This window comes from Chrysemys picta, chromosome 2, assembly GCF_011386835.1.
Source record: "Chrysemys picta bellii isolate R12L10 chromosome 2, ASM1138683v2, whole genome shotgun sequence".
Lineage (NCBI taxonomy): Eukaryota > Metazoa > Chordata > Testudines > Emydidae > Chrysemys > Chrysemys picta.
Window position 1 is genome coordinate 144,511,908 of NC_088792.1, and position 17,606 is coordinate 144,529,513.

A 17,606-nucleotide genomic window follows, 5' to 3' on the forward strand; every position below is an offset into this window, starting at 1 on the left:
CCTGGAGGGCCAGAGTCCTCTTTGCTAAAACCTCTCTACAGAAAGGGAGACACAAAAACATTATAATGGAAGTAACCAGTGCATCATTTGTGTCCCCAAAACAAACACTTGTTTTGTTTAATGTTTTCTTTTCCTTTCTTTAATAATAAATAGCCATGGTTAATAATTGTGATTATTTTGCTTGGTCTCAATCAAGGAGTCCCTTAAGGTATGTAAAAGAATCCGTGTGTCTAAAATAGTGGGAGTCACATCTGTGAGTTGGTAGTAGGAGAAACAATTAGTAAAAGCTGGCCTACCTTTTATTGTTTCTTTAAACTAAATATTTAAAAATAAAATTACAAGGTGTCCAAAAATTTAAAGTTACCTCTTTCTACCCCACTGACAAAAGAATCAAAACCTAAGTCACCAAGAGAATAAAAGTAAAAGGAGTGATAGATAGATATACATCAATCTCTTTTCACGGGGGGAATAGAAAGGGAAATGTTGCCTTTCTTCCAGTTCCACCTCCTGGTTTTTTTTTTGGAAATATGTTTCATTCTATTTTCCTATAATTAAGCCTTTTGTAAGTTGGCTGCTAAAGAGATGTTACCTTTACATTACAGTGGACCAATTCACAATTTAAATAATTGGGACTTTACAGAAGTAATGATGGATTAAAAATTAAGTAAAGATCTGGGGATTTAAGTCCCAAACCTGGGAGGCTCTAAAATCCACAGCTCCACTTCTGCCTTTGTTTCGCAGGCCTGAATTTCTTTGTACCTCTGCTCTTCCTGGTTTTTGCTAGGCAGGAAGTATAAGAAGTGAAATAGGTTATTTCCCGTGGAATTTTCAATGTGGCCAGAACAAAGACATTATGTACTAGAAGTCTCATAAAGAATATTGCTTTTATAACTCTTGTCCAATTTCTAAACTAAACATCTTCTTAAGAATGCTTAGGCTTATCCAGCTTTTGAGATTGAACGGGGACGTTTCCTTTCAGCAGCTCTACACCACACCCACATACCCAACCTGCAAACCAGATGGATATCCTTAGTTTTCAGTCCCCAGTCCCCTATAACTCCAGTGCCAGCCAGCCATGGCAGAACCACCTCTTGCCTTCTTTACCCATTAGAGCAACCTGCATGGAACCTGGAGGAAGGAGCACAGGCTGCAACAGGCAAGAGTTTCGAGGAGACACCAGGGATTCAGCTTGTTTGCACATGGCTAGAATGCTAACTGCAGTTTTAGCATGTCTATAAATAGATTCTCTAATTGAGAGCCAGTTTAGTTTCACAAGTGAGGAGTCCTCCTTTCATGTTACTACACAGCATGCAATACATTAGTCAGGGTGGCAGCGGTCAGCCTAGTGAGACCCACAGCAAAGAAGATAGTATGATTAACCGACAGACAAAGCAATGACTAGAAAGAGAGAAAAACAGGCAGTGTGGCGGGACTCAGACTAATGGAAATGCTGGATTTCTAGATGAAAAACCTTGCACAACTGTGGAAGCAGTGGAATCAAGAATTATGTTTGTATACAGAGCAAACCACCGAGGATAATGATGAGAAAACTAAGGTATAGCTTTTTTATTATCTCATGGGGGAGGGGGGGAGAATGAGATGCGAGTGAAACACTGTTGCCAGGAATAATGCTTGAAACACTGGAACAGCTGATAAAAGTGTTTGAGCACTGTGACCCCAGACAGCGTGAGACTGTAGAGAGAGATATTGTGTTGTTGTTTTTTACCCAAAACTATGTAGCAGAAGAGGGAATAAATATTTATATTACAAGGCTCAGAACTCTTGCATCCACTTGTAACTTTGGAGACATTAAAAATTCCCTAATTTAAGACAAAATCATTTGTGGGCCATGCGATTCCAGTTTACAGGAGAGATTGTTGAGTGACAGCCACGAATGACAGCCACTGGTACAGAACAGGTAAACAGTCTCAAGCTGAAGGAATCCAGGGAGCAGGCCAGAGACACACTGACCAAGAATGCAGGCATCATGGTCCAGTAAGTATTGTGGAAAACAACACAAAAGGCAGAAAGAAAAGGGTGTGGGAAGCAGAACCACTTTGTGTCTCAATGGCACAGCTACCTCCAGAATTAAAAAGAAGCAGTACATGCAGTGACTGAAGACAGAGCGATATCCAATGAAGAGGAGGGTATCTGCAGTTTGACTTTAGCATGCAAAAGAAGGCTGCCAGCCATTCAACTGCCATATTTGCAACCATATTACTGGATCAACAACCAGTTTGATTGCAGCTGGATTGTGGAGCCAGCTGCAATGTAATCCCAGAAACACTGATAATCAGTAAGCGTTTTAGTCAGGGGTATCTTTAGTAAAAGTCACAGTCAGGTCATGGGCAGTAAACAAAAATGTACGGCCCGTGACCAGTCCATGACTTTTACTATATGCCCCTAACTAAAACTTGGGCAGAGGGGCCATGGGTGCTGGGCAGGGATGGCCCAGGATGCCTGCTGGTACTGTGGGGGAGAAGGCGGCACATGGACTGGGACCCCTGCTGGTGCTGGGGGTGAGGGTGCTGGGCCATGGCACCCTTGCTGGTGCTGGGTTGGGGGGGAGGGTTGGCGGGGCTGTCAGGCTCCCTACCCAGCTCTGACTGGCATATCCCTAAAGCTCCTAGTGGGAGGGGTGTCCAGAAGGGCTCCCCTGCTGCTCCTGCCACAAGTGCCGGTTCTGCAGCTCCCTTTGGCTGGGAACTGCCAAGACAAGAAGTGAAAATTTATTAATAGGTTCACCACTTCAGCAATGGAAAGTGGATATAGACCAGCCTTTGCAAACCTGAGCAGATTTACCACACACTTCAGGCAAACTCACTGGTAAAGATAAACAGTAAAAGAAGTTCATTGACTACAAAAGATAGATTTTAACTGATTATAAGTAATAGGCAAAAAGTCAGAGTGGTTACCAAAATAAAATAAAATATCAGCATGAGGTATAAACTATTTACCCTATTAGACTGGGCAGCATCTATATTAAGCAGTTTTTCTCACCCTACTGGATATTGCAGTTCATAGTACACAGGTTTCACCCTTGAAACCTGGGCCAGTCCCCTCCGTTGGAGTGTTCAGAGTGTCTTTGTTGCTTGCAGCGTAGGTGGGGGAAGGAGAAAGTCCAAGCATGTGTCCATCCTGTTCTGTTTTATACCCTCAGCTCCATCTGCCCCATGTGCTTGGAGAACACAAGTCCAGGCATGTCTGGTGGGCATTGCTAAATTTCCAGGCAAGGTTGAGCAATTTCCCTGGTGTGGCCTTATGCAGGCAAGTCACCACCTTTTGGTAGGTACCATGGATATGAATGCCTATTGGCATCTACCCCGCCAGAGGTGTTCCACTATAAATATTCAGAGGCACTAAAATGGTGATTCCCAGACATCAAAATTGTAGCTGATAACATTCTTATTGTAGGAGAAGGTGATGTCAAGGAAGAAGCAGTCTAGGACCATGATAAGTTGTGACAACTCCTAAGCAGATGCTGGAAGTGGAATATTAGGTTGGATGCAGACAAACTGAAGCTTATGAGAGCTGAAGTTCCCTACATAAAAAACCCGATGACTTCTGAGGGATCTGGAAAAGTTGAGAGCCATTAAGGAAATGCCCAGACTATAGGATGTGAAGAGAGTCGAGCAATTTATAGGGCTAGCCAACTATCTTCCCAGATTCTGCACACACCTATCAGAAGCCTGTGAGCCCTTGAAACAGTTAATACACAATAAGGCATTGTGGAAATGGTCAGAGACCCATGAACAGACACAAGAAAATTGTAAGTGAGGTACCAGTCCTAAAGTATTACAGTCTAGTGGAGCAGCTGTAACAACTCCAAAACAGAAGTTGGAATATTTGAGTGTAATGGATCAGAATGAGGCTTAGGTACTTTTGAAATTCCCACTAAATACCTATTTACATCTTTAGTGCCTAACTATCTTTAAAATGTTGTCACTAAGTGACTCACTCAAAGTCACTTAGGAAGTCTAGGGCATAGCAGGGAACAGAGCCTACATATTCCAAGGCTCACAGCATGCCTTGGCCATTGGACAATCCCATCTACCTAAGTAGATAGAACTATCCAATTTATGTAGGGATAATGGGATTAACACCCTTGAAGTAGCAAAAAGTTCCATAAGCGCTAGTAAATAATTAATCTACTAAACCCTTAAAGTGACTCTCCCTCTAATAATACTCCTTTGGAAATGACTTCTAAAGGTGGAGGTACCTTATAGTCTTCCAAGAGAACCCCTCTAGTAAGGTTTATCGGGGGAGCATTGCAAATACAACATACTCTTTTCTTCTGGAGGAAGGATGGGAAACTTATCATTCCTGCTGTGCTTTAACGAAGATGAAGCATCTTCAGAGTTTACAGTGACAAAGAATAAATTATATCTATGGCTGTTGCAGATGGTTTGATAAGTCCTGGCAAAGGAAAGAGGACAGAAATATTGGTTCTCTATTAACTAATAACTACATAACTGGAAACTTTATTGGATCTAAAAATGATGAATGTGTATAACATTTACCAACTACAGTGTGTGACCTTTACCAAATAACCACCTATATAAAAAATGTCTGCTGAACTAGAGCTTGAAACAAGGTGATTGTTAATAAAGATCACGTTATTGCAGCAATTATAAATTTAGGTTCACACACATCTGGGACAGGAAAATGTGAAGTTATATAACTGCCAATGTTTACATGATCAATATTTTTAATAATACCCCCTGGTTTCTGCTACATCACACTAGTGCTGAAAGCTTTTCTTTGTTGAAAGCAAACTGTTTCAATGAAGATCAAGCAGCTAGAATAGTTGTATTTTACACTGACAGCTATTGTCATGCAGAATCAGAGTTTTTCTGAACTTGATGCCCTGCTGCTTATGAGGATTGAAATAATAATAATAATAAAAAAAAGCTGGCCTGAGTGCTACAAGTGACAGCCCTTATCAACTGATGTGATGCTGTCACAGTGGTTATGCTACATTTAAGCAACCATATCTTTTCATTATGAATGGAAGAAGCAGAAAAGACACTGGGATATTTCCATTATTCTTTGATATCCTGATATCCAAAATGCTGAGCATTTGCAACTCATGAGCATGTTCATAGCATCGCAGTAGGCAGAGCACTTTAACAAAAAACTTCTAAAATGAATAAACAAATAAATAAAGAACCTAAGCAAACAAATCTCTGGACACCTGGTGTGCCAGCTTCTTTACAGCTATTTATTAATAGACATCACTGTGATGATTTGGGGAGTCCATTTGTACAATGTATGAACATTTTTAGTGGAATTTGGAAAAGGGGCATATAAGAATAGGCCAGGGGCTAAATTCATCACTTTTTTACTCTATAGAGCCAAACTATAGCATATGGTTAAACAAGTGGGGAAGGGGAGAGAGAGAGAGCAGAGACAAGAGCGCAGGAGCATAGGCTATCGTTGTTATAGATCTTCTTCACAGGGAGAAGAGAGGATTTAGATTTAGGGTGATGATTAATTTCATGAAGCAGGAACGGGGTTTTTCACTATATGTCTGTACAGTACCTAGCACAAAGGGACCCTGATCTTTGACTGTCACTCCTGGGCACTACTACACTATAAGTAATAAATAATAGTGAATAAGTGTGACGGAGAATGGAGGCTGCCCCATTTCAAAGGGCCGCAAAAGTAACCCAGGAGCACAAACTCCGCAAGAGAACAGGAAATAATTCTAGCTCAACCACGCACAACTTCCCCTGGTGTCCTCCTTCATCCATGCCCCGTACTACAGGCCTATGCTTTAATGGTAACCGTGCAGGGTTGCTACCTGATGTAGTAAGAGACCACTGAGCCCGCCTGTTCTGTCAGCCTGGGCCCCTTTTACCCTCTCTTGCTGAGCCATGGTCTTAAGCCTCCTCTAGCACATACAACACCCAGCTGAAGAATATGGGGTGTAACATCACACCTCCCCCCTTAGATTACTTTCAGAAGGTTGGTCACTGACCAATGAGGAGCCAGTGTGCCTAAAATCCTTTTTTGGCTTTGGTTATACAGCCTCCAAGTGTTACCAAACTCTGCAATGTTATCCATAGGTATTTTTTGCAAAGTTCTGGGTTTCTGTTCCCAGGTTGCCTGAAAACATTTTGTGTGTAGCATTGTTAACATAATGCAGATATCAATATGTATCAGTATTCTTATAGGACTTTCTTGTTATCACTTCTAACCTGTACCAAAGATTCTTCCAAAAATCATGCATGTCACATAGTTTTAAAGTATTTACCACCAGTACCAAATTCCTTGTCTTAACCCACATATTATGTAGTAAGAAACTAAAATTGCCAGCAAATTCATGACAGGGTGGCGCTTCCAAGTATGATTATCATACCACGCCTTCAGTCTAAACCAACCAGTTTGTTTAGAATTTGCTGTATTCCTCATCCCCCCAGTAAAGATTCTTAGTTTAGGTATATCTTTGGGGTTTTGGCAAGGAAAGGGTGTATGGGGATCTTATATGTTACTGGCTCACCCCCTGTGGAGTTGCAGTTCCTCTCCAGGGTAAAGCCCATGCAAAGAATCCACCCCCTCTCCTGGGTTTCCTTTGTTTTGCCTAACCCCACTGCTCAGTGTCTGATGCTTAGCTGTTAAGAGGAGTTTACCTACCTGGGAAATGGCTCCTCTTCATTAGATGGTTCATTAGCATTTCCACTGACACCGGAATGCTTGGAAGAACCCCGGGTCCCCGCCCCTGCCTTAAAGGGACAGAGTTAATTTTCACAAGTACAGCAGGAACACCATTTTGAAAAAGCAGGGCCTGGATTGGGGAACCCACGATCACCCCTCTCTCTGTTCTCAAGAGGTCAGCTGTATGGCTGCTCCCCACCGGGAGGTCAGTTACACAGTTACCCCTTAAAACCTGAGCTACAGGTGAGGTGCCTGGGATCACTGATGCAGATACAGCAAATTTCTCTTAGGCAAACACCCGCCCCCTATGTAATCAGTCAGGAGACATTCCTGTACACACACACACCCCACACACACATTTCTCCTTAACTTCCTTCTCTGGGCTACCTTCTAGGTCATACACCTCTGCGCTCCTTAGAGTGGAATCTATGCCCTGTTCAGCTGTAGGCTCACAACTAACAGCCAGAACACACCCCTCACTGGTAAGCACTGCACCCTTCTCCATCTTTGAATTGGATTTGCCTCCAGTTAGAGCCCATGGAATCCACACCCACCACAGGACTCCATTACTGTTCTCTGGGATTTCCTCTAGGACATATTTTTCTATGCATTTTTGAGTGAGTCCTGTTCCTTGCTTCACAGCAACTTCCTGGCAGCCAGCAACCTGGACAGTCTTCCTACCATCAGGCAAAACATTCCCATCCCCCAAGGGAATAGTCACCAGACAGGAACTGGTTTTACCCACCCCCATTCCTTGTAGCAAACTGCTTTGTACAGATGCAGAGGAATTAAAAAGACACTCTCCCATTTCCTCAGAAGTTTCTGTAACTTTGCTCTTTCCCACTGGGGCTTCAGCACAAGATTCCTACTTGCTGCTGACAGACCACTGGACAGCCTGAGCCACATCAAAAAAGTCTTTACCCAGAAGAATTTGTGTAGGATTACAGCAATGGTTAATTCAGCTTGCAAATCCTCAATTTCCATGTGAATTTTAGCCAAAGTCACAAGAATTTTGTGACTCCTACTAACAAAAGCTCTGCCATCTGTCCTGGCAGTGTGTTGTTTTCCTGAACCAGGTCTCTCCTGACCACAGAAATTTCTGCACCAGTATGTCTCCATGCAGAGAGTTCTGTGCCATTTACTTTGACAGCCTTTAGGTGCTTACTGCCTGGCTGTGCAATGGCAATCTTTACAAACCCTGTATGATAAGCGGCAACTGCCTGAGGTGCCTCTGTGCTCTGCGTAGCAGCATTTCCATGAGTTGCAGGCTGCTTGTTCCCACTCAGCACAGGGCATTTATTCCTCAAGTCCTCAGTGGAATTACAATGATAGCAGCTCCTGGGCTCTTCTGCTTTTACAGGAGATTTGGGATGAGGACTGGAGGAGTGGAGGTGAGTGTCCAGGGGTAAAGTGGGAACCTTGCTTCCCACTAAACTTAAACCCCTCTGCCTGTGATTTATTCCTACTAGGTGCTTGGGATTGTTCAAATTTATCTGCAAAAGTTGCAAGTTATTCGATCATCTCTACCTTTTTATCCCATAAACACTGTTTTACATCATCATTAGACATATACAGGAACTGTTCCTGAGAAACCAAATCACACATTGCTTCAAAGCTTGTAATACTTTCCCCCTCACCCACTTATCCAGTAGATCTCTCATTTAGTTTATATAAGCCATATTACTTAATCCAGCCCCTCTCTTAAGGCTTCTAAATTTTACTCTATAAATTTCAGCTGTTACCTGAAACTGTTTTAAAACCAGTTCCTTAAATTTACCATAATTGGAAGCATCACCAACTGGCATCTTAGTAAATATACCCAAAGCAATCCCAGTCAACTTTGCAACCAGAGTGGTCGTCTTTTGAGCCTCAGGAATTGCATAGAGTTTACACAGCCTCTCAAAGGTGATGAAGTATTCAGCAATGTCCCCAGATTTGCTTGCTATATGCTGGAAACAACTACTCCCATTTGTGGCTTTTTGGAGAGGTGGAGCCCCCTGGTGGGGGTTCTGTCTCTTTCACTCCATTACTGCCAGTTCATACTTCTGAGCTTTCCTTTCTTTTTCAGCCTCTAGTTTTCTTCATTCTTGGGCTTCCTCAGCCTCTACCTCACTATCTCACTTCCATGGCTCTCTCATGAGCTAACTTTTGCCTGGCTGCTTCTGCTTCAATTTCCATCTGTTTTAATTTCATCTGTCTCTTATGCATTCTTTCATTTTCTTCTACTTTCAACTCTGAAGCTCCAACTATTTAGTAACTTCACTTTCACTCATTTTGCTGCTTTTCTGCCTTTACTTTCCTTACCCGAAATAAGCAAACAGAAAATACAAACCAGTAACCACTTGGTCTGTTCTCTAGCCAACACATTTAAAACCACCACCCGTGTTACAGGGCAATAAGCTGTGCACACTATCACGCTCGACTACACCACTGTGATGTGTTGCCCCCCTTTAAGCTGCCACCTGATGTACTGAGATACCACTGAGCCCACCTGTTCTGTCAGCATGGGCCCCCTTTACCCTGTCTTATTGAGTCATGCTCTTAAGGCTCCTCTAGAACAAACACAGGCAAGGCCACACCCAGATGCAGAAAGACACAGACACTGAGATCAGCTCTGGGAAGACTCAGCTTAAGGGACTTGCCCCAGCACTCAAGTGCCCACCTCCTTTGGAGTGCAGACCCAAAGGTATAATGTCTTGCACTATTTAGAAAAGTCTGCACAGTGAAAATTCATAAAAATTCATCCTCTCCCTTAATGCGAAGAGAGAGAGGCACAAGTTCTTGTCCCCATCCCCCAGCTGGAAATTGCACAAACTGGGATTAATAATAAACAAAACAAATTTATTAACTATAAAAGGCAGATTTTAAATGATTATAAGAGATAGCAAACAGAACAAAGCAGATTATTAAGCAAATAAAACAAAACACACAAACTAAGTCTGATTCACTAAAGAAACAGGTTACAAAATGTAATTTTTCACCCTAAATGTTGAATTAGGCAGATTGCAAAGATTCTTGAAAGGCAGCAGCACTGGCCTGCAGCTTGAAACTTCAGGTATTATTACTCATAGGCTAGACACCCTTCCAGCCTGGGCTCAACTCTTCTCCCCACAATTCAGTTCCTGCTTCCAGGTGTTGTTCAGTGTCTCTTTGTGTGGGGAAGCAGAGGAGACCTCGATGATGTCACTCCCCTTCCTTAAATAGCTTTTGTTTATGGCGGAAACCCTTTGTCTTCCAGTGGAAAAACACTGGCATATCGGGGTGGGGATGTGTGTGTGGAAGAGGCAGTACCAGGTGACTGAGTCCCATGTCTCTTCAGGGTCGTAGCAGCCATTACTCACAGGCTGCTTGGAGTGTCCACAGGAAGACTAAGCTCTTTCACAGTCCATTGTTTCTGATGATGGGCCATCAGCCCTATCTTTTTCATTGTTGTACCTGAAGGACTAGTTGTGGGTGTCACCCAAAGCACATTTGAAATACAGATACATGATTAATATTCCTAACTTTAGATACAGAAATGATACATGCATACAAATTGGATAATCACATTCAGTAAATTATAACCTTTCCAATGATACCTTACATGAGCCATCTTGCATAAATTATATCTTATTCTATATTCATATCATAACAATATTTCTATGAAGAATATGGGGTGTAACTTCACAGTAATGTCTAGCCCCTGGGCTTCCATGGAATTATACCATGGATAAATTTTGTCTCTGGTATAATTTTATCTGCCTAGACATTGAAAATTTACTCCTAGAAATGAAATTAAATGCTTTGTGGGTTTGGTATATTGGGTTTCTCTTAAGATTCTTTTTAGTATTCTCGTGAGTTAATGTTTGATGTTGCTTTTGTTTATTTTGTTGATCATGTTCACTAGTTAATTAGCTTTAATATGTGAGTTTATCTAATATGTAATCATCCAATTATGAGGTGTGATTATTATTTGGTATCTGTCAAAACCCTCGTTTCACAGTTTTTTTCATTGTTGCAAATCTCGATCCATAAATTACCGGTACATGCTAGGGAGTTAACTTATGAAATGATGCATTTATATCACATGTCAGGAGCAGTTCATATCTACAATAGCTAAGACTGTCTTTTTTTACTAGCATTGAAAGTAATGGTGCCTTCCTATTTCTGGATTTTATTAGGTGATATTCTTGTCTCTTAGACTTTTAATTTCTCTGGAATTGCATGGGTGGCAGATTTTAGTCTTCTTGTTTCTCCCTCTGCCAATTCCCTCTCTTATAATTCAATGGTTAGTGATTTTCCTCTGCCTGAGAAATCTTGTATAGTAATGCACTATAGGTCAGCTGACAGGCAGATCAAAAGTGCCACCCAGTGAATGAACCTCCGCAAACACTGAGGAAACCATACTCATAGGAAATCAATCTAGTTTTGAGATGGTTAGTCTCCAGAGGATGGTTGGAGGGATGAAATATCACAGAATTCTACTTGCAAGGATTATTGTTTAACTTGAATTTACGGTGTTTTGTCCAAATAATATGTTTTATCTTACTATATTGAACTAGCTCAAAACCTTTTTTTTATGTAAATTTTTGCAGCATGGTGTCTGTCAGAACTATGGGAAACATACATGACTATTCCACACACAGCACTGCACAGCCATCAGAAGGTAACTGTTTTGGGTTACTATTTACTTATTCTGGATTTGAACTAGTGACCTATAGGTGAAAGATTTTGCATCCTATTAGCATCAGTCCCCTATTAACATTGAACCCAGCTCCCAAATCCTGTAACCACCCCAGGCAAATATTTCTTGTGTGGAATTTATAACCAGGTGCATAGGTGTGATCTAGGGCCACAACTTCACATATCAGCAAAGGAGAAAAAAGAAAAAAAATCATGCCACTTGAGGTGCATACCTTTCAGCATACCACTCACAACTACTGATCAAATAGACAAAGCTAGATAGTGGCATTTATGCCAAAGCTCTGAATAATGGGTGGAACAGACCTAGGTTATTCCAGAAGGAACACTGGAGAGATTGTGCCTCAGGTTGCTCCATGCCTGGATGGTGATGGGTGGAGCATATTAGTGCTACAGCTTATTGGCTCTGCTCTGCAAGGTGATGCTGGGAGGGGAAAGATTAAGACCTTCCCTTTACCCACCTTCTTTTTGGAATCTTGCTCTTCAGGTGGACAGAAGGGTTAACAAGAATGACTCCCCTGACTCTCAAAGGTTTTAGTTGTTTTATTTATTGCTGAGCATATGCGCTCTGCTCCAATGCTGAATAAAAGTAGAAATGGACCCAAAGCAAAACCCCAGAATGTAATACCATTTTTTTTCAGGGGGAGAGGGGCGTATTTTAAAATTGAAACCAAAATGCAAATGTTATGGCTTCAAGTCACCTCTATGTTGCATACGCAATAAGAATAATAATCAAGAGTTTTTTCAAGCCATACTTATATTGCCCAAAATGTGTGTATAGGATAAAACTCAAGGGGCGGAAATATTTGGGAATTGAATGTCAGTAAAAAATGCAATTTCTCGTAAGTGGACAGTGTTTTTATTGATATCATCATGTTTCATTAATGTTTGCTATTTGCTATGATCAATGTTACATATTAACTTTTCAAAAGTACGCTATTCAAAAATATGGATACAACAGATTTGATTGGTCTCTGTTTGACAGTTTCATTATCAGTAATTATTGTGTGAACTTGAATAAACATAGTAAGTTAATGAAAAATGGTTTTGTACATTTCACTTGAAAAATGAAGAGAATTATCACTGTCTAAAAACAATGATGAAAAATCTCAATGTAAAGGAAAGGGACAAGAAAATACACTTCACCAAGTGACACAAACAATATGTGCTAATCAGAAAGACTTTTCTTCTGATGATTTAAGACTGTAGCATACTCAATGGCCATCTAATAGCATTGCTACCAGATACAAAAGCCCAGTACTGCACTTGTAGGAGTTCTCCTATCTTTCACGCTTTCTCTGCTATTATACCTTTTAACGTGCACAATTTCAGATTATAAACACAGTAATTTATAAGATATTACATTAGTAGCATTAGAATTTTAGAGAAAACTTGTGATCTCAATTTCACTTCTATAAATTCAGAGTAACACCACTGAAATTAGTTAGTTATGCCAATATAGCTGAAATCAGAATCTGGCCAGTTGTGTCCCTTATTTCATAGACACTCTGTAGTCACCTTCAGCATCCACCACTCACTCATTTTTTTTTTCATTTCTACAGGATTAAAACAAAACAAAACAAAAACCCACATAGTACTTTTCCATAAGATTTTAGTTTAAATGGTGTTTTGCCTGAGTAAAGACAACAAACAAAAGAATCCTTGTGAAAGAAAAAAGCAACAACAGAAGATTGTTATTTTTACTAATGGATACATAAAACAAAAGGGTAACTTATCAAAAATGTGAATTTCACATGGAATATATAATGTACCTATGGATAATTTTACAAAATTCACGGATCAATGTAGTCTATAGCTGCCATATACTTTAGCAAAAGTTCCAGCTAATGATCGCCCTTAAAAAGCCGTAACTCTGGCTGGGGAATTGCCAAAGTGCAGCATGACTCTGGCCATGCCCACTACAATGGGGAAAGTGTTCACCAGACCTCTATGCCAGAGAATCCCCAGTTTCCCACTTAAGGCACCTTTGCAGACTTTTTGCACTGAGAGATCATCACTAATAGGACAGACCATGAGTCAATTTCTATCGCATAATAAATTATTTACACAGGGCTTTATCTTTTCAAACATCTGAACAATCATTGCTCTTTAATCCTCACAGACCTTATGTGAGCCAGGTAAATAAGTCTGAATAACCCCATTTTACAGATGGCGAAATGGAAAGATTGAGTGACTAGCTCAAGATCACACACCAAATTAATGTCAGACTCAAAGAGCTGAAATCAGGTTTTTTTGGCTTATAGGTCAAGGTTTAGCCTACTTCACCAGTAAACCACCAGACATATCTTTTGACCTTTCTGGATCTCAGTTTTCCAATTTGTGAAATCATAATAATAATACTTTGTGCATTTTCATCTATAATGCTCCATATGCTTTTGAAAAGATGGATACACATGAAGAGGGGACTGATGCAGAGAGTAGAGTTAAGTCACAGGTTCAACATCTGACAGTAAATAAGTATCCAACTCAAGTACTGAGGCACCAGTGCTTTGGCTCACAGGACAAGGTCTAACTCTGTTTACCAAAGCACGTTATACACACCTTCTGTTTCTCAGTTCTCCTGACTACAGAATTGGCCTAACAGATAGTACAACTAAGCATATTTGAATTACTTTACCTGAGGATATGTCTACACAAGGATAAAAAGCCTGCAGCATGGCCACGACTGGTCCAGGTCAGCTGGCTCATATTACAGGGCTCAAAATTGCGATGTAGACATTTGGGCTCAGGTTGGAGCCTGGGCTCTGGGACCCTGAAGTCAAATATTTACATAGTGATTTTTCAGCCCCAGAGCTCAAGCCCTGCAAGACAGGTTCTGTTTCCAGATTTTGCCACAAACTTCCTCTGTTTCCTTGGGCAGGTAAAAACTGAGCCCAGTTTCAGCTGCTCCAAAAAAAGTCACATTTTTTTTAATGGGAAAATGTACCTTTTCCAATTCTTTCCTCATGCAAAAATTGCTGGTTTTGCTCAAAAATAAAACAAACAAAACCCAATAATAAAAATAGCACCTTTCAGCATAACTGAATCCCCAAACAATTTCAGCCTCAAAAGTGAATGCTTCAGAAAGCTACAAGAAAATGAAAATGAAGTGTTTTCATCGGAACACTAAGGAAATCTTATCTATAGAGGCTCACAGTCATCTCTCCTGTAAAATATCCATATTACAGATGGTGAATCTAAGGACAAGAAAGAAATTTTGCCCAAAATTGTAATTCCTGGTACTGGCTCTAATTACACACCCACAGAGAGAGAGAGAGAGAGAGAGAGAGAGAGAGAGAGAGAGAGAGAGAGAGAGAGAGAGAGAGAGAGAGAGAGAGAGAGAGAGAGAGAGAGAGAGAGAGAGTCCTTAAGCCAAATAATGATTTATTTTTATTTTCTTTTTACAAAAACTTAAAATGAAAACATCTGGTTAAATCACGCATTTTGGAAACATAGAACAAGACTGTAGTTAATATATATAAAATCACAATAAAACATTATTGTTTTATTGTTTATTCCTCTTACCAGTTAACATAAAAGCAAATCAATATTTTTGCTTCAGAGAAGAAAAAAAAAAAGACCCAAACCTAAGGAGCTGTTCTCTTTGTGCTGCTGTATGGTTAGCAATGTATTTTCAACCATTTTTTCGTTTGGGGGAAAGTTGTTTTGCTTCCTGTGAATCCAATCATTCCCTCTGTCTTTCTTTTCTCCATTAACAGTACAAGTGGAAACAGTCTCTACTCTATGTGGCTTTAATGTACATAATTTGCTTCTCTTTCTGTTTCTACCAGTTCTGCTCCTATGTATATGGTTTTTAGATAGACATACAACTATCATTTCAAGGGCAGCAGCACATGTAAGTAAATATCTGGGTCCCTTAGTGGGATCATAGATGTATTAAATTAAATGGCTTTTCAGCTTCAGCAGAACAGTTTGAAAGTTTCAGTATTGGATGAATCACCCCATTTTGTTATGCCACAGAATGACAAATGCCTGATAAATGATAACCTGCCTAGAAACGAGGATGCTCGTAAAATAAACATTTCAGTGACCCAGGAGAAGCAGCAGGACTGCAACACAGATTTTTTCTTGAGTATATTGTCTACTGAATAATAGAAAAAGGTACAGAGGCATTCATCTACTCTCTTTTATATAGAAAAGGAAGAGATGAGGGATTGTGAAGCTGTAATTGTAATTTGTGCAATTTATCTGATTTCACTTGCAATATAATAAAGTTGTATGAAAAGTTATTACATTATGATATAAACTGTATTATTAGGCAATTATAATAAACAAGAAGTACAAGACACTTTCATTACATTTTATTGTTGTGGCTTCTTTTATAGCTAAAATAAAAATTAAAAAAACACAAGCAGCATTCAGAAGGATGATTTATGTAGGAGGCATTATGGCTTCTAGGACTATGAAACAGATGGGACTTTTTATTAGCGATGGGTAAATCAAATAATATATTTGCTGAACAGCATGCTTATCAGCTATATTGATGAGGTGAATAGAGCCTGATTCTCCTCTTACTTGCACCAGTTTTATACCAGGATGACTCCATTGATTTCAATGGAGTAACTTTTAATTTACACCTGTATAAGCAAGAAGAGAATCAAGCCCACTAAACTAAGAACATTTAACTGATAGATATAAAGGGTCTATACGATAATAGTCACTACTGCCACAGCTGTCTCATATGGAATGGGATACCTATAATAAACAAAAAAACGAAAACCACAACTCATTACTTATGTAATATGGCCTACTGCACTTCTTACTGATGTGTTTGGTTCAGCTTGTAACCTCAGAGCAGCAAATTTTAAAGGATATACAAAACAAACAAACAAAAACAATTCTGACAAAGGTAGCAAATTATAAAGGAAGAGACAGCCTGTTCAGTTGTAAAATGCTGTGGTTGAATCAAAGTAACTTGCTTCTTCATTGTGGTGAAGAGGGCTGTGTGCTCCTTGCACTCCAGCTAATGTGACAGAAATTCTTTAAATACTTCTGAATATATAGAACAAAATTGGCCAGTTTGGGGCATCATCCATTCAAAAACCAGAAATAGATTGAAGAACACCAGTGCTGGGAACTTGGTGATTGTCTATAAAAATTTAAGATTTAAGAAGAAAATGTCAGATGAAGAGTTGACTCCATCATATGGAGAGGAAGAAAGAGATAAGATGAATTTGATGATGACAACCAAGATATAGATTAAGCAGTTGGAACTAATAAAGAAAAAGAAGATAGTAAAAAGCAAAGTGTTTGAAGAGTTGGCCTGCTGCCTGCCTATCATACGTGCATTTAAAAATGACGTCTTTTCATTCATAGTTGCTATGTGTATGTTTTAATTTCATTTTTCTTATTTTTTTAACTGTTCAGTCTTGAATAAGGTTCACATATAAATGCTAACCTAACATTGCTAAAAAGATAATAATTATTACTTCATCGTTTAGAACTTCATTTCCTTTTGATTCAATTTTTCATGAGTTATAATAATTCCATTAAGTAACTTTTTTTTAAATTAGGCATAAGTATCTATCTAAGACTAAGCCTATTAGAGACCATTAAATCTTACTCTTTTTTGTTACTGTTGTTATTATTCTAATAAAATAGTTCTTTTAAAATATTTTATTATTTTTGGTATCATAACAATATTTTACCAATATTTGTCTTAACAATTCACCAATTATTTTTGGATGAGTCAAATGCCCAATCATAAAAATAAAATTAAAAGAACATTAAGGTTGCAAAGTCAAATATTGAGAAGTTACGAAATTATAGAATTAAGGACACCAATGGAACATTAGGGTGTGAGACAGAGGTCTTGTGGAAAAATGGTACATAATAATGTAATTAATGAATGTATCATAATACATATGCTCAAGAGGGCTGAATTATGGTTCCACATACAACCTTGCTTCTGGCATTTCTTAATTTTTGAGTGTTTGACTTTACAACCTTGAGACTCTTTTAACATAATTTTGATGTACTACGGAGATAGAAATATGTAATAGTTAAGAGGTAAATCATAAAAATATTCCCTTCACCCCTCCCCCCCCCAAAAAAAAACAAGTATAGGTAGGAATAGTGTACTCTACTGTATGATCAGATTGGGGAATAGCTTCCACTGAAGGACTGCATCACCGTCATGGCCTAACAATTTAATGCACTGCCCACTTAACCATCTGTCCTATTCTATACCAATCATTCTAGCTGTTTTACTTCAGAAATGAAAAATCTAAGTAGTGGACATTTCATTT

General features: G+C 39.5%; 1 long non-coding RNA gene across 1 annotated transcript; it reads left to right on the plus strand.

Moving 5' to 3' along the window:
- The first annotated feature begins 1,301 nt into the window (after positions 1–1,301).
- On the plus strand, positions 1,302–15,657 carry LOC135981514 (uncharacterized). The gene is made up of 3 exons (XR_010598566.1): positions 1,302–1,555; positions 11,232–11,302; positions 12,900–15,657. It is a non-coding gene; the product is annotated as an uncharacterized LOC135981514 (long non-coding RNA).
- The last annotated feature ends 1,949 nt before the right edge of the window (positions 15,658–17,606 follow it).